At 40.6% G+C, this 23,481-nt stretch overlaps 3 protein-coding genes across 3 annotated transcripts in view; 1 reads left to right on the forward strand and 2 right to left on the reverse strand.

The window, feature by feature from the left end:
• The window catches only part of LOC309549130 (NACHT, LRR and PYD domains-containing protein 3-like), a 68,364-nt gene extending 58,690 nt beyond the window's left edge, over positions 1 to 9,674 (reverse strand). The window contains 1 exon segment of the mRNA XM_082249166.1: positions 9,510 to 9,674. The gene's annotated coding sequence lies outside the window, so the exon portion shown is untranslated.
• Positions 1 to 23,481, reverse strand: part of LOC309549119 (uncharacterized protein) — a 2,919,967-nt gene that overhangs the window by 1,502,604 nt on the left and 1,393,882 nt on the right. The gene's annotated exons all lie outside the window — the stretch shown is intronic.
• LOC309549117 (uncharacterized protein) overlaps positions 1 to 23,481 on the forward strand; it is a 4,285,597-nt gene that overhangs the window by 1,391,943 nt on the left and 2,870,173 nt on the right.

A 23,481-nucleotide genomic window follows, 5' to 3' on the forward strand; every position in this document is an offset into this window, starting at 1 on the left:
AGCATGCAGAGGAGGTGGTGGGCTGGCTTACTAAACCATCCTCATCCTCCTCATCCTCCATCACCCAAGCTGACATTAGTGGGTAGTCTACTGCAGCTGCCAGAGCAGCTTATTCTGCCTCCTTGTCCACAAATTGGCAGTCATGTTCCCCCAGCCACAGTGTATTGCCAAGTTGACTCCTGTAATGATGAGGGTGGGGAGGATGATGATGATGATGAGGTCACTGACTCGACTTGGGTGCCTGATAGAACAGAAAAGGAAAATGAGGGGGGGGGGCAATGCCAATGAGGCAGGATGTCCTCCAGAGGCAGAAATCATGAAACAGTAAGGAGCAGTCACCCTATTCAATCAGATTGTCTAGCTGTTATCTTTTGGCCCACTTCCCACAACTCCGCTGTCTGGGCCTTTTTTGGCATATGTGTAGCCGATCGCACTGTTGCAATTTGCATTCTCTGCCACAAGCAGATAAAGCCTGGCAAAAACACCAGCCATTTGGGTATCACATGCTTGCAAAGGAATTTAACCTCTCACCATTCAGCACACTTGCAAGAGCACCAGAAAGTCACACAAAAGGGACACAATCCTTCTCCTCCTTACTCCTCTCCTATCATGTCTACCCCCGCTATATCTCATGACATCTCAGCAGCCCCCACTGACAGGGATAGGGGTGTCACAGGTCCTTGCAACACATCTGCCAGCAGCACACCACCAGCTACCCAGCTGCCCAGCTGCAGAGTATAGCAGGCAAATTTCTCTGCCCCAGCTGCTGCATAAAAAAATTGTCACTGCCACCCATATGCCCAGCATCTAAATTAAAATTGCTGGCTTCACAACTCCTGCCTTTCCTTCTTGCGGATTGTGACCCGTTCCGTGTATTTGCAAAATGTGCTGTACCACAATGGCAGGTTCCCCGTTGCTATTTCTTTGCACTTAAGGCCATTACAGCTCTGTACCATCACATGGAAGGCAATGTTTTGCCATTGTTGGGCAAGGCAGTCAGCAGCAAAGTCCACATTACTGCTGACACGTGCTCCAGCATGCATGGTCAGGGATGATATATTTTGATCACAGCACACTGGGTAACTCTGCTTGCAACTAGGAAGGTTTCAGGACAGGGCTCAGTGCTGGCGCTTGTTTTGCCACCCCATCTCCATACAGCTGGTGGTGATGATGATGCAAGATCTGTCAGCTCCACCCCCTCCTCCTCCTCCATGCCCTCCTCTGCTGAATTGTCCTATGAACCACCAGTATCCCCTAAGCGCTCACGGGGCTATTCAATGAGTCAGGCTAAAAGATGCCATACAGTGGTACAGCTGGTCTGTCTAGGGGACAGGAGCCACACCAGAGCAGAGATTATTTCAGCTCTGCAGGGGCCGACCCAGACACCAGCTGGAGCCAGGAATGGTGGTGTGCGATAATGGCACTAACCTTCTGTCTGCTCTTTGACAGGGAAGGTTGGCACGTGTCATTAATTTGGTGGTGCAACATTTCTTAAACAGGTACCAAGGGTTACAAGATACTTTAAGGCTAGAAGAGTCTGTATTCATTTTAAGCAGTCATACACAGCCAGTTGGCTGGAATTTAGAGGGAATTCCACCTGTCCGTAAACCGCCTGATTTGTGACATTCCTACCAGGTGGAACTGCCCTTGGGCAATGCTGCAGAGGCTGCACATGTAGCAGAGGGCCATCAACGAGTACCTGGGTGAGTATGGCACAATGACAGGCTCAGGGGAGCTTGGTTTTTTTTCCTCAAGCCAATGCAGATAAAGGATGCATGCACTGTACTATCATCATATGAGGAGGCCACAAGGAGGGTGAGCCGTGACAATGCATGCATCAGTGACACTAGTCCTCTTGTGTTCCTGCTGGAGCAGACTCAGCATGACATTATGGACAGGGCACATAAGAGTAGGACTTCCTTTACTCTCAAGGCCCACTTTATGCAGACACCATTTTTGCAATGCCACAGAACACACAAGAGGAGAGGGAGGAGAAGGAGGATTCTGGCAGTTTTGGAGGCATTAAAGCAGAGGATAACAAATGTAAATTTTTAGGAGATAGTTTTTAGTCCCCAGAAAGCCATGCCCAAAATGCATTGTCATGACTTTATCCTGCTGACAGCTTTCAATCTGCTCTACAACCGAATTTGTGTTCCATCCCCAGCCCGGACTACACCAGCTGCACCATCCAAGGTTTTGGAGTCCTCTGCCCGGTCAATTGATGGTCTCTCCATATCATCTCTCATACCTCACGGGTTCAGCCAGTGGTCTTTCATCACTTCCATTGGGTAGATGTAATGGGTTGGTGAAATTCTCGCGCTGTCACTCTTTATGATCTCCTTATCTCCTTTAATGCTGCAGGTACTGTTATTGGTAACCTACACAATACAGATATTTATAGCAGGGGGGGAGTACCGCGCTTTAAAGGTGCTTAGTGAAAATAAATTCGTGCATATTATTCATATAAATAAAATTGCTTTCAGTGCTTCCAAATATATTAATCATATAAATCCCTATGTGCTTGAATAAAATACTGCTTACTAATAAATAAATTTTCTCCAGTGCATAAATAATATCTTCTAGGTGATGCAGATATAAATTAATAATAAATTGTTTTCTCTTCAGTACATAAATATTATCTTATAAGTGATGTAAAATTTGGTGCCTAATAAAATCCACAATCCTTATATAAAAATTATTAAAGTACCAGTGAAAAAATTATATAATAGTGCTGTTAAATCAACAATAAATATATAATTCAAAAATTCGGTAAAGTGCTAAAGTGTCCTTGAAATAAGTTAAATAAATAAATAAATAAAGAAGTATGTGTTCAAAAGAATCTTCTTTCCCAAATCTCATGCAGGTGCTCTTCCATGCAGTGACCACTAGGTGTCCTAAGCGCTCACCTCAATTGCCTTTACAATAAGCCTTGTATTATTTGCCTTTGTGTGGTATTTCCTCCTTCTCTATGGCGTGTAGGTCCCGCTAATGATACCCGAAAACTCTCCTTTATGGACCGGTATTTCAGGGGGTATGTGTGGAACCGTTGTATCTCCAAAAATAAATGGGCCACAATAGTGAAGTACCGTTGATAATTTATTAAAATAGACTTTAAAATAAGACTCACATTGTATTCCGTCTTTCCTATTGCATAACACTCGTATTGCCGATACGTCACTTCTGGTTTGGCGTCCTACGCGTTACACTGCGTGCCCACACAGCTTCTTCCAGGGATCCCGGTACTTCACTATTGTGGCCCATTTATTTTTGGAGATACAACGGTTCCACACATACCCCCTGAAATACCGGTCCATAAAGGAGAGTTTTCGGGTATCATTAGCGGGACCTACACGCCATAGAGAAGGAGGAAATACCACACAAAGGCAAATAATACAAGGCTTATTGTAAAGGCAATTGAGGTGAGCGCTTAGGACACCTAGTGGTCACTGCATGGAAGAGCACCTGCATGAGATTTGGGAAAGAAGATTCTTTTGAACACATACTTCTTTATTTATTTATTTATTTAACTTATTTCAAGGACACTTTAGCACTTTACCGAATTTTTGAATTATATATTTATTGTTGATTTAACAGCACTATTATATAATTTTTTCACTGGTACTTTAATAATTTTTATATAAGGATTGTGGATTTTATTAGGCACCAAATTTTACATCACTTATAAGATAATATTTATGTACTGAAGAGAAAACAATTTATTATTAATTTATATCTGCATCACCTAGAAGATATTATTTATGCACTGGAGAAAATTTATTTATTAGTAAGCAGTATTTTATTCAAGCACATAGGGATTTATATGATTAATATATTTGGAAGCACTGAAAGCAATTTTATTTATATGAATAATATGCACAAATTTATTTTCACTAAGCACCTTTAAAGCGCGGTACTCCCCCCCTGCTATAACTTCCATTGGGTAGATGCCCATGTAACATCTGGCACCTACACACCTTTTGGTCACCCTCAGCACCGGCCCTGATATGAGGTTTGGGTGAGATCAAGGTTCAAAATCAAGCATGATGTTTAACATTTATTGTATGTCAGCCATATTTTAACCCTTTCCATTCTTGGAATCCTATGACTTTGATTTTACAATACATATTTTTTATCACAAACCGTGGCATAGACATTTTTATGACTTCTCTGAGGTATGCCTCAAGTGGTTTGTAGCCATCACCCCCAGCGCTGGATTAAGCAGACTCTTTCATTATTGGTTCACTGTGGTATAAAACTTTGTTATTTCCATACAAATTATGTCAAAAAGACATTAGTATTTATCCAAAAAATCTCTAATTTTGTTCCCAGTGCACTAAAATGTGACCTCATCATACAGACTGGCTCCCCAAACCGTTGTTTACTAAATAAAGAAAGCTTGCAGGGAAAATCAATTTAAATGTAATTTTTTCCTTTATATCTGTCAGTTTTGCTGCGGCATGTTCTATACATGGTACAGATGCACCGCCTTACAGAGTTTTTCATTTTTTTAGTTTTACTTTCAGCTTCATTAAAATCACTAATCTTTTTTAAACATATTTGCATTGGTATATGTCCCCTAGGGCAGTACCCAGGTCCCCATGCCCATTTTCATGTAAATCACTTGCATATAAGCCTTCAAAATAGGGATATTTCAAGTTCGGGTCCCATAGAAATGAATAGGGTTCATGGTTTGGATCTGAACTTTTGCGATGTTTGAGAGTTCTGGTGCCAACTGAACCGGGGGGTGTTCGGCAGATCTCTATACATCAGTAACAAACAACTGGTCACTGCCCCACCTATAACGGGCCTTCACAGCAACGCATGCAAAACACAACCAAAGAAAATTCCCAGCTCAACTTGCCAGCCAGCCTGCAAACAACTGAATTATCCTGTCTAACAGTTTGTGTTAAAATCAGGGGTTTAGCCATATTTGCAAATACATGCATAAGCTGCAGAGCAGCTCCAAGGCATCCCATTATTATCTGGAGCCCTAACATTTGTACATTTTTGAGAGCCTCCATAGTAGAATCACATGCATTTTAATGGATAGAGGGCAGGTGAGCCTGGAGGTAGCCCATCCCTCCCTAATTGCACAGGGGCACACTGGACACCCAGCACATAGCACAGGGGAAGCAAATGTGTCCAATGCATCCCCTCCCCAATATATAGAATGATATAGCCTCTTTCTCTGTCTCTCTCTCTCTATATACATATATACTGTATATATACTGCTTTAAAAAAATGTAATTAAAGGAACTCATTTTAATCAGAGTATAGCATCAATTCAAGTAAACTCCTGGGATATTGTTCTGGTCAGTTAAGTAGCAGAGGGGTCTTTAATCAGTTTCAGCTGCTTTGGTGGTAATGAAATTAATAACAGTTGCAGTAGATGGGCAACAATGAAACAACATCAAAAACAGGAATGGTTTACAGGTGGAGGCCACTGACATTTTCCCTACTCATCTTTTCTGAGTGTTTGTCACTAGTTTTACATTTGGCTGGGGTCAGTGTCATTACTGGTAGCATGAGGCCATACCTGGACCCTATAGAGGTTGCACAGGCAGTCCAACTCCTCCAGGATGGCACATCAATACCTCCCATTGCCAGAAGGTTTGCTGTGTCTCCCAGCACAGTCTCAGGAGCATGGAGGAGATTCCAGGAGACAGGCAGTTACTCTAGGAGAGCTGGACAGGGCCGTAGAAGGTCCTTAACCTATCAACAGGACTTGGCGGGTCTATCTGCGGCAGGGATGTATGGAATTTTTCCTTTTATTCCATATATATCACATATCCTAGGTGGTGTTTATAGGCTTATTGAGTTTGGCGTTTATCTGCATTCAATATTTGATTGTATTCATCCCTGGCTGGGTTAATATTTTCTGTAGGGAATTATATGTTCCTTCTCCCTGCTTAGACCAACCGGTTATTTTTCAGTTCACTACTCTAGATTTCGTGGCTTGGTTTATGAGATTTAGTTTTGTGGTTTTACTCAGGGTGTACTGTATATATATATTCTTTGAAAAGTCTGCCACACACCTGGATCCTGAGGAAGCCCAAATTATGGACGAAACACATCGATCCACCGTACTGTAGGATGTGCTATGTTATGTGATACACCTTTTATATACTGTATTTTCATATGTCGACTTTACTATTTTGTTTTCAATAAAACTTGTATTTTCTTTTGATATTTTTTGGCACGTTAAAATCCCCATCTTCCTTGTCTGCAGGGTTTTCCCTGTCAGACTTGGTTTATTTTTAGATGCACTACATTTACAGGGGGTCGTGCCGGCATTTTGTTGATAGATATTTACTCTCCACCCAATTCTCACATATCCATGAAGGGATGCACAGACCTCTACAGGCTAGACAATGGCACCCTGACTGCCATTAGGTATTGGGATGAAAACCTTGCACCCATTGTCAGACCCTATGATAGTTAAGTGGGTCTTTGGTTCCTCCTGGTGTACGACAATGTGGGGAGAGTATGCAGCCAGTTCCTGGAGGATGAAGGAATTGATACCATTGAATGGCCCCCACGCTCACCAGACCTAAATCCAATAGAAAACCTCTGGGACATTCTGTTTCAGTCCATTCAACACTATCAGGTTGCACCTCAGTCTGTTCAGGAGCTCAGTGATGTCCTGGTCCAGATCTGGGAGGAAATACCCCAGGACACCATCCATCGTCTCATTAGGAGCATGCCGCGATATTGTCAGGCATGCATACAAGCACGTGGGGGCTATACACACTACTGAGGTCCATACCAGTATAGATCCTAACACATTATCCAGTCAGTACCAGTATAGATCCTAACACATTACCCAGTCTGTACCAGTATAGATCCTAACACATTACCCAGTCCATACCAGTATAGATCCTAACACATTACCCAGTCCGTACCAGTATAGATCCTCCCACATTGCCCAGTCTGTACCAGTATAGCTCCTAACACATTACCCAGTCCATACCAGTATAGATCCTAACACATTACCTAGTCCATACCAGTATAGATCCTAACACATTACCCAGTCCATACCAGTATAGATCCTAACACATTACCCAGTCCATACCAGTATAGATCCTAACACATTACCCAGCCCATACCAGTATAGATCCTAACACATTACCCAGTCCATACCAGTATAGATCCTAACACATTACCCATTCCATACCAGTATACAGTTGTGTTCAAAATTATTCAACCCCCAATGAAATTGATTGTTTTGGCCAGTTTGACATTGATTTTGATCATTCAGTCATCCTGCTTACAATTAAATCAAAGAGGCAGGTGTAGGTCAGACAAATATAACATAACATTTATAATGAAATAACCACAAATGTCTTTTCTGTGCTCACATCATTATCAGTTTTATTCAACCCCCAAGTGACATTCAGTACTTAGTACAACATCCTTTTACAGTTATAACAGCTTTGAAACGTGAAGCATAGCTTGACACAAGTGTCTTGCAGCGATCTATGGGTATCTTCACCCATTCGTCATGGGCAAAAGCCTCCAGTTCAGTCGAATTCTTAGGCTTGTGCACTGCAACTGCTTTCTTTAAGTCCCACCAGAGGTTCTCAATCAGATTTAAGTCTGGTGACTGTGATGGCCACTCCAAAATGTTCCAGCCTTTAATCTGCAACCATGCTCTAGTGGACTTGGAGGTATGCTTGGGATCATTGTCCTGTTGAAAGGTCCAACGTCTCCCAAGCCTCAGGTTTGTGACGGACTGCATCACATTGTCATCCAATATCTCCTGGTACTGAAGAGAATTCATGGTACCTTGCACACGCTAAAGCTTCCCTGTACCTGCAGAAGCAAAACAGCCCCAAAGCATGATTGACCCCCCGCCATGCTTCACAGTAGGCAAGGTGTTCTTTTCTTCATAGGCCTTGTTCTTCCTCCTCCAAACATAGCGTTGATCCATGGGCCCAAACAGTTCTAATTTTGTTTCATCAGTCCACAGAACACTATCCCAAAACTTCTGTGGTTTGTCCACATGACTTTTGGCATACTGCAGTCGACTCTTCTTATTCTTTGGAGACAGCAAGGGGGTGCGCCTCGGAGTTCTGGCATGGAGGCCTTCATTACGCATCTGACAAATCTTTTCTCAGTTCTTCAGCAGTCACACGGGGACTTTTCTCCACTCTACGCTTCAGGTAGCGCACAGCAGTCGAAGTCAGAATTTTCTTTCTGCCACGACCAGGTAGCGTTTCAACAGTGCCCTTTGCCTTGAATTTGCGAATGATGCTTCCTATGGTGTCTCTTGGTATGTTTAACATCTTTGCAATCTTCTTATAGCCATTGCCCTTCCTGTGAAGAGTAATCACCTCTTCTCTTGTCTTCCTGGAACATTCTCTTGACTTCACCATGTTTGTAACCACACCAGTAAATGTCTAGAAGGAGCTGAGTATCACAGTCATTTTAAAGCTGCCTTATTGGTGCTTATTAGGCTTTATTGCTGCTCCCTGACATCCACAGGTGTTTTCAATACCTGATTGAAAACACTTCAATGAACCTATGTTCTTCAGAGTGGTAGTCTTTAAGAGGTTGAATAATTGTGTCAATGAAGAATTCACATAATAAACATTTACTACTGTAATACAAAACCAATTGATGTCATTTTAGTTGCATATGGTTCTTTAGGAAGTCCTTGTAGGATCTCATTCTGAATACAATTACAAATGTACACTAAATTCCCTAAAACCCTTTACAGCATTGGGGGTTGAATAATTTTGAACACAACTGTAGATCCTCCCACATTACCCAGTCTGTACCAGTATAGCTCATAACACATTACCCAGTCCATACCAGTATAGATCCTAAGACATTACCCAGTCCATACCAGTATAGATCCTAAGACATTACCCAGTCCATACCAGTATAGATATTAACACATTACCCAGTCCTTACAAGTATAGATCCTAACATTACCCAGTCCATACCAGTATAGATCCCAACCCATTACCCAGTCCTTACTAGTATAGATTTCCAGCATGATATTTTTCAAAAATTGAGATCTGATGTGTTTTCAAAGTGTTCCTTTCATTTTTGGAGCAGTGTATATACATCATCCATTATACACTATCTATATGGACACTACACAATATACAGACTTCTGGTCTATGGTATCAGTGGGGGGATATTATACACAGGGATATATAGAATGATAAAGACTCTCCTCCTCTCTATACAGTATACATCATCCATTTATACACTATCTATATGGAGACTACACAATATACAGACTTCTGGTCTATGGTATCAGTGGGGGGATATTATACACAGGGGTATATAGTATGATACAGACTCTCCTCCTCTCTATACAGTATACATCATCCATTTATACACTATCTATATAGAGACTACACAATATACAGACTTCTGGTCTATGTGGAATTGGAGTGCTATGTACAGTGAGCGGAGTTCCCATTTCCTGCCGGCTCTCAGAATTTGGAACTCTGCTTTGTTTAGAGCAGTCAGAAGAATGATTGGTGGGGTCTCACCTTGTTAGATCTGTCCATATATCCTCCAATCAGATTGTTTGTACTTCCTGACAATGAAGAGACCTGAAAATAGTTCTAGAAAGGTGAAGAGTCCAATCACAGAAGATTCTGGAAGATAAAACCTGGAACCACGGCACCAAGAGAGTCCAACTTCTTCCACTGTATGACGGTTGATATTCATGTGTGAATAAACAGCTACACGGGTTTCTTCTACTTCCTCTATTGGAGTCTGCTCTGCCTTCCATTACTTCTTACACAACTCATCATCGGATGCATCCAACTTCCTCTTTGTATACAGAAAGCAGAAGAAGTGTAAATCTGACCGTACACTGCTAGTTGTTTTGCTCAGATTTCTCCTTCCACACAAACAAAGTGATTGATTGATTGATTGATTGGTGGTTGCAGCTGCTGATTGACAAAAGATTTCCATGATGTCCTTTAGACAAAATCAAACAGTCAACTTTTGTTGAGAGAGAACAGCCACACACTGAGCGGAAATATTAATATATTATTTATTATTAATGAATATTTATTAATATATTATTATAAATGTTATTATTATTACTATTATTTTAATTATTATTATCATTATCTCCTTCAGCTCTCACACCTCTTCACCCCTTATGGACCAGAGCAATTTTGCATATTTCTGCTATGAGTCTGTTTATTCAGCGACCGTTTTTTATTACATAAGATAGCATCATCACACACATATTGTTTTTTTAAGGACAAACTAAGCTTTCTTTTTGTGAATATTGTCCTGCAACAATGATTTTTTTATTTTTATTTTTTTTCCAATCCTTAGACAAATAAACTTAATAAAACTTAAAAAAGGGCATTTTTTCTTTTTTGAGCAGTGTTAGTTTAAAAATAAATATAGTTACTGCACATAAATAGTGTGCATTTTATTCTGTAATTTGTCATGTTTAAAACAACTCTAAAATGATGATTTTGGTACAAAGCATTGCAAAGTTATTTACAAATGAATAAAGTATTGTCTTTCAATTTTGCGTTATTTTCAGTATGATGCATGTAATGTAAAAGGTGTAAAATATTAATAAACAAAGTAAACAAAAACAGAAAATAAAGTTGAAATATTAGTTAATAAAATAGAAAAAAAATCACCAGGAAATGTATAATTTAATAGAGAAGGAGAGTAAGGAGTTAATTAGGGCTGATTAGCATAAACTAAGAGTTAATAAGGGGTTCAACAGAGAAACATTTAATTAAAAAAAAACAATGTTTTTTTTTTTACTTGTCAGGTTGTTTTAACTGACTTTATCTTAAGATCAAAGTTCATCCCTTTGATCTGTAAATTAATAAACAGAAAGATATAAAATGAAACAATGTTTCATTGTAGCTTTCTGTATTGGCAGCTGAGCAATGTTGTTGATAAACATTGCCAGACTGATTTTTTTTTTTACAGCTCCTGCTGCTGGGACCTTCTCTGTGTAGTCGGCAATGCAGCTATGATTCATCAAAGATGAATTGCCCTGTACTGGGACAGAGGGGATCCTGGCAGCAGGGCAGAAGGACTGGGCGTACTAGGCATGCCCTGTGTACAAATATGACATTTTTTTGGTGTGCCCAGCATGCCCAGAGTCTGTAACTGATTATTATAATACAGGATTTATACCACACCAACAGTTTGCGCAGCACTTTACAATATAAGGGCAGACAGTACAGGTACAATACAGTTCAATACAGGAGGAATCAGGAGGATTTCAATCTAGGTAGATAAGTGATACAAAAGGTAATAAATGGGGGGGTGGGCTGATGGAGAAAATAAAAGTACAATTGTTAGATGGAGGCAGGATAAGCCTCTCTGAACAGATTTTACAGAGATTGCCTAAAAGTGGTCAGAGTAGGAAACAGCTGTTTTCACAATATTACTAAACTAATTAGGGGATTGGAGGACCTGGATTATGAGGAGCGTCTGCAATCGCTTGATTTATTCTCCCTGGAGAAGAGACGTCTGAGGGGGGACATGATAGCAATTTTTAAATATCTCAATGGGGATCTAGGCTTAGAAAAAAAGCTGTTCAGTCGAAGGGATTGCATGAGGACTCGGGGACATACAATGCGATTAGAGGAGAAGCGTTTTAACCTCAGGCAACGTGGGGGGTTCTTTACTGTTAGTGCTACAAGATTGTGGAATTCTCTACCACAAGAGGTAGTTTCTGCGGGAAGTATGGTGGCTTTCAAAAGACTACTAGACGTACATCTCAAGGATCAGAACATTCAGGGGTATGCGAGATGATTACAGCCACACACACCTACACAGGTTGAACTGGATGGACTATTGTCTTTATTCAACCTCACCTACTATGTAACTATGTAGCTGGACAGATTGAGGTAGAGAGTTCCATAGGAAGGGAGAGGCTCGGGAAAAGTCCTGGAGGTGAGCAGTGAGCTTGAGAGCGAACAATTTGGTTGGTATTGTGAGACTAGGTTAATGATGTAGCTGGGGGTAGAGCTGTGGATGGCTTTTTAAGTTATTAGTATTTTGAATTAAATTTGCTGGGTGAGTGTCAGACAATGAAGAGATTGGCAGAGAGGAGTTGGGTTGGTCCGTTGACTTTAAATCAGTGTATGGTCAGAGTAACCCTAATGCTATGTGTATGAGTGGAGGGATGAGGAAAAATGTCCTCCCTGGAGGAGAGACCATTTCCAATCATCCTACAAGACTTCACCTCAATGTCAGTCTGCAGCTTCTACAGCCAGCAATGGGGATGAGCTCAAAGTATGGACTGAAATTTGCCTTTTCTGTCTTTTGTTCAAATTCTAGACTTTCTGCTGATATATAGTAGCGGTATCTCTATCACTTCTAGACAGAACACCTTCCTTCCTGCCAATGGTGGTTAGGGAAGCAGCTGATGCCAACCAGTGATGTCACCCAGCCCCATTCATTTACCAGTCTATAATCCCCAGCAAAGGGGTGGACATGGCATGATATCACTAACCAAAAAGTGCCACATGCCTATATTTGGATAATGACATCATCCTGGGGACCCCGCCCCTTTCTTTTACATTTAGCAAATAGGGGCAAGAGGTCACCATTCATAGTCAGTGCAATAATAAGATCAGATATGTTCCATGTACATTGAGGATGATCTTCATTACTGGACCGCATGATTGATGATGGAATTACAATGCTGGAACTTTTATGAGGACTTTTTATTTCTTAATAAAGGAATCAAAAACTGTCTTAGTGTGTTTTTTAACTACAAAGAAAAAGGGGAGGGACCTTTACCCGTGCCACATCCTAGTATTTTGGTATATGTACAAACAGTTTGTAAGACATAGTCCTGCTTGTGGTGGATTTTATTGGCACTAACTTGAGAGATTTTTTACATAAAACATTTTTTTTTTTTTATTATACATCATTAAAAAAACAGCCAACTAAACATAAAAGAAAACACACAATAAAACATGTGATAACAATATCCTTCTGAGGATTTTTGTACAAACACCTATATACGATCAGTCCATTGATTGAGGTGTGTGTGTCTTTTGCTGGTTGACGCGTTTTGCAAAATGCTTCCTCAGGACCAACAGCAGGTGTATTGCATTCTGGTAATCTTTAAACAGATATTATTATCAGTTTCACAAAATCTACATTAATTACAAAAATGTTCTATTCTAATGTTCTTCTATTCCAAGGGAATTCTGAGGAGTCGTCCTCCACAGTACGCCCAATTGTGAGATACAACAACCAATCTGATCAAATTAGAAAAATATTTGATAGACACTGGCATATCCTGATGGGTGACCCTCTAATTGGCCGCTTCATTGAACCAAGGCCACACATTACCTTTCGTCAAAATAAATCTAATAAAGATACATTAGTATCCAGTCATTTGTCTCTTGGCGGATCAGGTGATCCTTGTGGATCCCTACCTAAAGGTATCTTCAAATGTGGCAATTGTGATTATTGTAGATCTATCAATGATGGGAAGAATATACTTTTACCTGACTCCACATCATTTATTCCAAAACATTTTGTAAACTGTAAAAAGATTGGTAATTTTTAACTTCTGACTTGTAATTGTGGTTCTTTCTATGTTGGAAAGACAAAAAGAGAATTTTGGAGACGTGTCATTGACACAACACTAGGTATAGTCGAAAAACCAATAACAAGACATTTTGCCACTAAACATCAATACAAACCTGACAGCGTTAGATTTTTGGCATTAGACCGCATGCACCCAGTCCCTCGAGGTGGGGATTTTGAATGTAAAATATTACAAACTGAAACCAGGTGGATTTACTCTCTAAATGCGACTAAACCACCTGGTTTAAAGGACTACTATTGACTATTGACTATGACTATTAGTTTCGTTCCATTCCTTTCACCTTGATCAGGTACTTTTGAATATATATTCTGCATTTGGGCTTTCCCCATTTAATAAATATTTCTTCACCCCCCCCTTTTTTTTTCTTTTTCTTCCCTCTATTTTTAGATGTTATGAATTTAATACACATATGTTGTCTTGTACACATCTTTTATGCGTTTATCAACCACAATATATATTTGTAAGGGCCTATTATAATATTATTATTACGCTTGATCTAAATTTGATTGTGAATGATTGGTCTGAGTGACCAAATACAGCGCTTGCTTAGTAGTACTCAAGTGATTATAAAGTGCAATTGTGTTAAATGCAATACCACAAGTAATATTATTAAATGAATAAATGTATAAACAAATGAGTATATAAAAAATTAATATATATATAAATTTCAGATCAAATTTCAATTCCTGTGAATAAAACCATGCATGTATCTTTTAAAATTAATAGTGATTGGTGATAATGATTAAAAATATAAATAGCGTTGGGTGTCCTTTCAAGGTAATTGTCCAAAGTTCATATAAAGTGCTCTTGTTCAAACTTGGTAAATAAAATCTCAGCTGTTCCTTGTCCCAAATGAGTAATATGGTCGGGTCACTTACCAGATGGTGTAGGTACTGAATGCCGTACGGCACCAGATCCAATCAGGCTTAGTGAGCCCCCTGGGCTCAACGGATCTCCTTAAGATGTTATCCCCTGGGATGGCAACAACCCCTTTGGCTTCCATAGTAAACGATCCGATTCGATATGTGGGGAGAGAAGAATGGTCCAGATGGTGTAGCAATTGAGGATATCTTCAGAGCTCTGAAGACGTCACCGGAAGTGACGAAACGCGTTAGCTTGGAATGCATAGCGTGGGTACGTTACGTTGGTTGGACCGCAAGCTGGAAGCTGGAAGTCGGTAGCTAGCTCCGAGAGGACGTGCAGCCCGCACCGCACCGCTGACCACCAACGATAAACATCTGGAACATTTTTAAATGCTGAAAACCCTATTAGGGTAAATAAAATACATTATCCTCAATTGCTACACCATCTGGAGCATTCTTCCCCTCGGACATCAGCGATTTGCCTGTTCTTAGGGTGGGGGGATGATGGAAGAGGGGGGAGAGGCCCTGTGGGATTGACATGGGCAGCTATGGGACCCCTACTTAGTGGCCCCATCCACATCATACCTGGGGGCCCTTGGAGGAACTCCCCCCTGGTATACATAAGTACCACCACATTATCAGTCAGTTGTTTTCTTTGGAGGTGGACAACTAAGTCCTTAGTTTCGGGATTAAGGTAATACACACAGCCTTTTCTGGTTTTCCACAATTACAATACTATATATACCCTCTCTTCAACCATTTGTAGGTATATACCTGCCTTCCCTCCATTTGAATGCAAGGATTTCCTCTACTCTGGAGGCGTTATTACATCTTTTTGAACCCAGTATATTATTTTTTCCTCCCCTTTTTTAGTGAAGGTTATATTCTATCCTATCAACAATGGGTAAGTGTGGCCCCGTTGTACTGCATAGTAAACTAAGTAGCATTATATTATTTCTTGTATTTCAAAGGGACTTTATCCAATTTCAATGAATTGTTCTCCCTAATTTAGTTCCATCTTCTTGATTTTCAACACTCCTTGCAGTTGTAACTGACTGAACAATATCTTTGAATTTGATTGCCTTGACACTGATGGGGAAATGTCATTTATTAGGTGAGATGTGCTGTTTAACAGTTTCATTCCTTACTGACAATTTGGGTCCCTTGTATTGATATTTGTAGATATATTTATGCTTAGGTATTTTTTCCCATACATTTTCTTTTTTGAACAGCTCTCCTTATATACTGTACCTTTATACCTTGGGGACCTTCCTCCCATGGGCCGGTAGGTGAATGTTGGGTCCGTGTACCTTCCTTCCCTTGATATCACCCTGTTTGCCCTCTTTTCAGTAGTGCAATGGGGTGAATGAATATTCATTCATTATTATAAAATTCCTTGTTGTGGTTTTCCTACACATTGGGAAATGTTCTTCATGAACCTTCTATGGACATGTTATGTTACCTACTAATGAATATATCCTACAGATAGATTTATGAATTTATAAATCTTCCATTAGTACTTTGACTATGCAACAATATAGCCTTATAAATGCATTTTTTTTGCATTCTTTCTTTCTTTACAGTGTTGTTTTTATGTATATTTTGGGTAAAACGTGTTTCTATATTAAAGACATTTGGTCCTGAAGAAGCTGATGATCCACAAAACTCATTGACCTCCACTTTAAATATTTAAACGCCTTCTGCATTTGTTTGTAATGTATTTTGCAATGATTATAACATAATGTTTTTAAATTGTATCAAATAAAAGATATACATTTTTATTAATTTCTACTATTTCATTGATTAATGTGACAATAGGAGTATATTTAAAGTCCCGCATCCAATGTTCTCCCTAGCCCTTTCAATGATTATAAATAAAGTTTTGTATGAATTTAGTGATATATGATGATATAGAAGATGTTTACGTTATTCTGGGTTATAAATGGTTAAGGAATCTGGGAGGGGTTAGGAGCGTATTTTAGGAACTCTTCACCTGCCATAAGCCCTCCTGGACAAAGATTTGGGTTTTTCATTCCAAACACGTCAGATGTCACCAGATTAGGGGAGCGCTCCCTCTCTACATCCCATCCTGCTGCTTAACAACCAGCTATTTCTTCACACAGAAGTCAAGTCCGTCGATCGTTTTTCCATATTCTAATCTTCCTGAAAAGTTGGAATTCGTTAGAAAACAAAACAATTTTTAACAGATTTTATAAAAATGTGTTGCTATTTCATTCGGAGATTTGGATACATCTGAATATTTGTTACTATTTAATTCGGATACAAGCGAATCCCAGAATAACCAAAAATTTACATTTGGACCAAAACAATTTGCACATATCTAATCAATAGGGAATAGTTATTAAGTAAGAAGCATGAACATATAATTTTGACATTAGAATGTTACGCTAATTACAATACTCTGCAGATATGTATTTATAGAAAAGAACATATCTTACTATGAGAATCCATGAACTATCGTGTCTCAAAATCTAGTAGAGAATAAATAGTAAATCTTTAAAAAAAAAAGGATCAAACAACAATTTTTTTAAAGATGGGAAAGTTTCTATTAATCTGAAAACCATAAAGTAGGGCGCCTAAACCAGATATTATGTTGGTTTGGGGATATGTAGGTGAGAGCTATGTGATCATCCTACATTTCCATTCTTATAGTCCTCGGAGAGTGTAAAGAGGTACCATGGTCTCCAGAATTTATGGAAGAGTGTGGTAGACTCTTATTTCATTGCTGCAGTATCTTCCATGTCATATATAGTACTGACTTTTAGTAGCCAATCTTTAATGGTGGGAACTTAGTTTGACCTCCGGTGTAGAGGAATAAAAAATCTTTTGCAGCGTTCATAAAATGTCTGGCAAGTGAGTTTTTTATATTTTCTATAGGAGAATGAATTTATGTGTAAAAGGCAACAAGCAGGGACAAGTGTAAGTTTAGTATTGGTGATATGCTGTATCCATTTTGTTATTTATTTCCAATACTGCTAAATAGGAGGACTTGACCACCACATATGTAAGAAAGTGCCTCTGTCTGATTGGCATCTCCAGCAAGTATCTGATACATCATGGAACCAAGTTTTTGCTCTGATCGGGGTTATGTACCATTGAGTACGAATTTTAAAGGAAGTTTCTTGGAGACGAGTACTCAGAGAGCATTTGTGAGTATAAATTTATGCTTTTTACCACCGATCATCGGAGATTTGAATTTTCAGCTCCTTCTCCCGGGTTGACTTCTATTAGTCTGGGGAATCAGTACTTGGATGTAACAGCAATTAATATGCCATTGATGTGACTTTGCTCACTGGATTTCATGTGTGGCAAATTTGTTCAAAATGTATTAAAGGTCATTATACTGTAAACCTTTTTCTTGTTGTTTTTAACCCCTTAGCACTAAAAGGTAAAATCTAAGGGCTCTTTCACACAGGCGGTCCGATCAGATCCGCCTGTCAGTTTTTTAGGCGGATCTGATCGGATCCTCCATTCAGCCCTATGGGGCAGCGGATGTCAGCGGTGACATGTCCGCTGACACCCGCTGCCATCCGCATCCGATCCTGTCCGTGAAATCTGGACAGATGGAAACCCTATTTTCCAATCGTCCTGGGGATCGGATTGGATGGGATCAGATGAGAGCGGACAGGCGGTCCGCTCTCATCCGATTCCCCATAGAGAGCTCTTTCACATGGTCCGCCTCCGTAGGCAGGTCCGTGCTGCTCAGCAGGGATCGATCCGCGATCCCTGCTGAGCCGGCGGATGACAGCTCCGTCTCCGCTTGCAGTGCGGAGAGGGAGGTGACACAGCCCCCGCTGCTGTCTATGGGGAATCGGATGAGAGCGGACCGCCTGTCCGCTCTCATCCGATCCCATCCAATCCGATCCCCAGGACGGATGGGAAATAGGGTTTCCATCTGTCCGGATTTCACAGACAGGATCAGATGCGGATGGCAGCGGGTGTCAGCGGACATGTCACCGCTGACATCCGCTGCTCCATAGGGCTGAATGGAGGATCCGATCAGATCCGCCTAAAAAACTGACAGGAGGATCTGATTGGACAGCCTGTGTGAAAGAGCCCTAGGGCCCCTTTCACACATAGGTCCATTTGTCCATTTTTCATCCTTCCGTTGACGGATGAAAAATGGACATCAATGTTTCTTTATGTACGGATGACAAAGGATGATCATCAGTTAACATCCGTTTTCATCCGCTTCCTTCAATGTCTGTTTTTTTGAACGGATGAATTACCTATGGATGACAATGGATGAAAAACGGATGACAACGGATAAAAAACAGATAACAACTGACGAAAAACGGATGACAACGGATGAAAAACAGATAACAACTGACGAAAAACGGATGAAAAACGCATGACAACTGACGAAAAACGGATGAAAAACGGATGACAACTGACGAAAAACGGATGAAAAACGGATGACAACTGACGAAAAACGGATGAAAAACGGATGACAACTGATGAAAAACGGATGACAACTGATGAAAAACGGATGAAAAATGGATGAAAAACTGATACATTTTGACGTGACTGAACAGATGAACTGAACGGACCGTATGTGTGAAAGGGGCCTAAATGTCTAAATCCAATTCTGCAACATGTGTTAGTAAAACCGTACATATCATCACAACTACTTTGTGCATCCAGTTAAAAAAAAAAAAAAATGTGCTTTTTTTTATTAACAAAGGAAATCTGGCCCAAAATAGTAAAAAAAAATATATAATTTTTTTAAAATGTATCTGTATATTTCTTGTTACTACCATAACCTACCACCAAAGAACAACCCAAAATAAATTCTCCTGCTTCCAATGATTGCAGCCCTAGCACTGTATGTGTATGTTCGTTGTTTGTACCCATAGTACAGCCCAGAAACCGTAGTGCGCATTTTGCTTGTTTTTTAATCTTACCTAAAACACATTGACACCGGCTAGTGTCAGATTATCCCCCGCAATATCACAGTCCCACTATAAGTCACTGATCGCCGCCATTACAAAAACAAATTCCAGTATATATACAATAGTTTGCAGACGTGATAACTTTAGCGCAAACCAATCAATATACGCTTATTGAATACATATTGGCCTCAATTTATGAAGAAATTTGATCTTTTACATTTTCTTATTGGATGTTTTATAGCATAGATGTTTTTTTTTTTTTTTGCAAAATAGTTTTTTGTTTATAGCGGAAAATATAAAAACCCCCAGAGGTGATCAAATACCACCAAAAGAAAGTTCTATTTGTGGGAAGAAATGACATCAATTTTATTAATGGACAGCGTTGCATGACCGCACAATCGTCCGTTAAAGTAACTGTAAGATAGATGACCGTCTGTCTATCTAATCTGTCCGTCTATACCAGCGTCCGCTCAGACAAGCGCTCGGAGGATAGAAACACAACAAATGTTTATTGATTCCAGATCTGGTTTGATTTATTGAAAAAGGGCGATTTATGCATTCCCCAATAAATAAACAAATCCATCATCAGAACATAAACTTATTAGTAAATAAGGCGTGAACTGCGCTGCACTATACATTTTATATTTGTAGCACTGCCCCCTTAAGGACTGCTGGATTTTTACACTTTCGGGTCCCCCTGGGTTACCGTTAGCAACTGACATTCATAGTCTATCACTTTACCTCTTGGCTCAGTCAATAATCAGTCCAGGGGTATGTAGTAGTTTTGTGTTTTAATTATAAATTAGGGATGGGAGAAGGGAATAGTGGGATACTCCAGATTAACTATACTCAAGACTTTGGAGGACATCTATCTCTTGATACAGCCAGGCTGTTGATGCACCTTGCCATTTAGGTGGATTTAGGGTTAAGTCTCTTTCCAGATGACTTGTTGAACTAAATTCTCTTCAGGACACTCTCCTAGTATCCTCTTTCTTGACCACTGACACCCGTCCACTCACTATTCTACTCCGGGGTGGCACCCCTCAGGTCAGGCCCCTTGACACGATCCCCTGTACTCATGATACTGTTTTTCTAGGGTCTCCAGTGTCTCCTCCTCAGCCAGCTTTCCTGGACCTCTGGGTTCAGCTCCTTTCCTCTGGCCCTCGGGACGACCTCTTAAGACCACGTGCCACCCTCCCTCCAGGACTCTGCTCACCAGCCAAAGACCCCGCAGCACCTGTGCTCCTGGCTTTTATACAGTATCCCAGAATGCACCGAGATAGCCAATCTCTGCCAATCACCAGGACTGTATCAAAGCCTTTGTACCCATTGCTCAAGTTTCCTCCCACTGTCCAACATGCCTCCCTATTGGACCAGTGTTAAACACTCTCTAGACAGAATGAATCACACACTGAGCACACCTTACTAACAGATCCTCCTCTCTGGTAGGCAGAAAGCAATATATATTTGCCTGCTGCTCCTCTGATAGGCAGACAGAGCCAAAAACTATCCTCTCTCACTTACACCTACCTAGGAGGGTGCTACATATAGGAGGATACAACTAAAACTATACTTTCTGACTAGCAGAAAGGGTGCTACATAATATGAAGAAATATTGCACAGTTAAAGCTCGTTCCTCTTTTCTCACACGCTTCTCTGGGCGTATTGCCAGGGTACATTCTTACTTCATCAGTTTCTGCAATAAGCCAGTATATAGCAAAGCAAGTTAGATATTATGACAATGTTAAAGGGTGACACCAACAGTAACTCAGTGCTGAATAGCAAAAAATGGCCTGGTCATAAAGGGGGGGGTAAATCTTCCTGAGGTAAGGTGGTTAAAGAGAATACAAGGATAGAGGAGTAGAATTTCTGAGATTTAGAAAACATTTGGAAGATATTCCACACTGGTCAATGAATGTTGGATTTACTACCACTGGCATTAAATTACGACTTCCAGCTGTGCAGGCCACACACTTGGGTTGGGTTGCCAGGACAAAAGAGACACAGCTGCCTGCACCCTAACATCCAAGCCGCCTGTATCCTGACAACCAATGACATCAGTGGGGCCAATGTTACCACACATAGGATGCTTGTGGTCACACAGTCTTTGGTACAACCCTCTGTGATTCGATGAAAACAAAAAATAATGTGGGGTCCCGCAAAAATCTATACCAGACCTTCATGACAGTTTGGGTTCTGGTTTAAGGTGGATCTCATGCTGAAAAATTAGCAAAAAATGGCATGGAGTTTTCCCCAAAATCTATACCAGACCCTAAAAGCTCCATGGTTCAGGAAGGGGAGCAGCAGGTGTACAACCCCCCCCCCCAAATAAACCATACCAGATCACCTGATTTCAACATTAGTAGGGTACCTTGTACCCATGTTGGTGGGAACAACGGCCTCTTCCCCCACATCCTTTCTCCTGTAGATGTGGTAACATTGGCCCCACTGACTGAGTGGCTGCTATCCTAGTAAACAATGACATCATCGTACATCATTGTTCATCATCCTTGGCTGCTAGGGTGATGGTGACCACAAACGTCCTAGCAACCGATCAGAGAAGGCGGATGCATGGACCTGGTTAGGAAGCTGTCACATGTATGACCTCCTGCAACAATCAGAGGTTTGCTTCACCAGGAAGGTGGTGAACAGACTGTTTAGTTCAGAGATTGCAGAAAACCCTGTGTCACTGTGAACTTGAACCTCATCCCTACTAGGGATCAGTCAGTCTGTCCTGGTTCCGTTCATTGGTCTCTCTGAGCCTCCCTTTCATAAGTATATATGTACATAAATGTAGCGCTACCCCAGAAGGAGCCGCTTGAGTATATTTGGTTCTGTACTTTGCCTCTCAACCCCAAGAACAGTGTCAGCCCCTCCGGCACACCTGGCAATAATGTTAGTGCGAACACCACAGTAAAAGGACACAAATTGTAGAAAACAGAGAAATTGTTTTTACTGTAAAATTTCTTAGGAATACAATAATAAAAAATGCCCTGATGCACCACGTGAGGCACCTCCATCCCTCAATATCATAGAAAGTTGCAAAAATTTGCCCTTGGGACTTTTAATGAGGTGCGGCACGCCCAATGATACAATGTAAAAAGCAAGTTTATTGGAACATACAATGTCAGCAAGTGAACACAGAGAAGTAGTGTATTATGATACTGATTTGTGATGTTGTACATAGTATATTATATATTCATAGTCAGGTTCAGTATTCTATAGGACAACTCATGGTAGGTATGAAAATGCATCCTGGTAACCCAACGCATTTCGTGAACACCCGTTCACTTCCTCAGGGGTTGATGCGATACATGGCTTCTAAGAAATAAACAGTTTGTGGCATGTAATAAAGATAGTAGATAATGTTATGCTAATGCGAAACACTAAGAGGCCACCAAGGGGCCCATACTTAGAAATCTGTTAAAAGAAATCGCACGTTCATGATCCATTGGCTGCTGCTGGGAATGTCTATCTGGGAGCTGTGGGCCTGAAATCCATGGGGGCCCGACAGGACAAACAGGGACGAACACAAGCACAGACCAACAAAGTGTGGCATCCATGATGATGGCTAGAGGAGACACATCTATGTATCAGACTCCTACCTAAAGTGTATATGAATGGTAATATCAGCAATCAGTACAAGGGGTATAATACTGGGCAGTAAGTCAGGGTATCAACTGGTAACACTGAGAGTGAGCCTGAGTTCAAAAAGTATGTATCTGATGCTCAGCCTAAATGCTAAAAGTGAGCAATAAAGCAGTAGAGTATCAATGATGTCCTCCCACATGATGGCGGCCATTGCTGGGGATCTTTCTTCCCCAGCCAGCAGCACCCACCTGACGCTGGGTGGGGTCCAAGGGGGCTCATTACAGGTACAGATAAGTGAGCCCAGCCCTGCACTTACCTTCATTGGCTCCACAATGTTCGGTGATGATGCATGCCACCTCTTGCCAGAGTATTGATTCAATATGGTAGGTCACATTCATTCACGTTTTCTGTCTCCTAGACTGGTGATTTGATGGCTGTGTATCCTCCTTTTTCTTTCTTCCTCATCACATGCACTAGGATTTCATTTTCATCCTCACTCTCTCTAACTCTCCTTTACCCTCACATTATA

This window comes from Pelophylax lessonae (assembly GCF_965119305.1).
Source record: "Pelophylax lessonae genome assembly, chromosome: 3".
NCBI classification, from domain to species: Eukaryota; Metazoa; Chordata; class Amphibia; order Anura; family Ranidae; genus Pelophylax; species Pelophylax lessonae.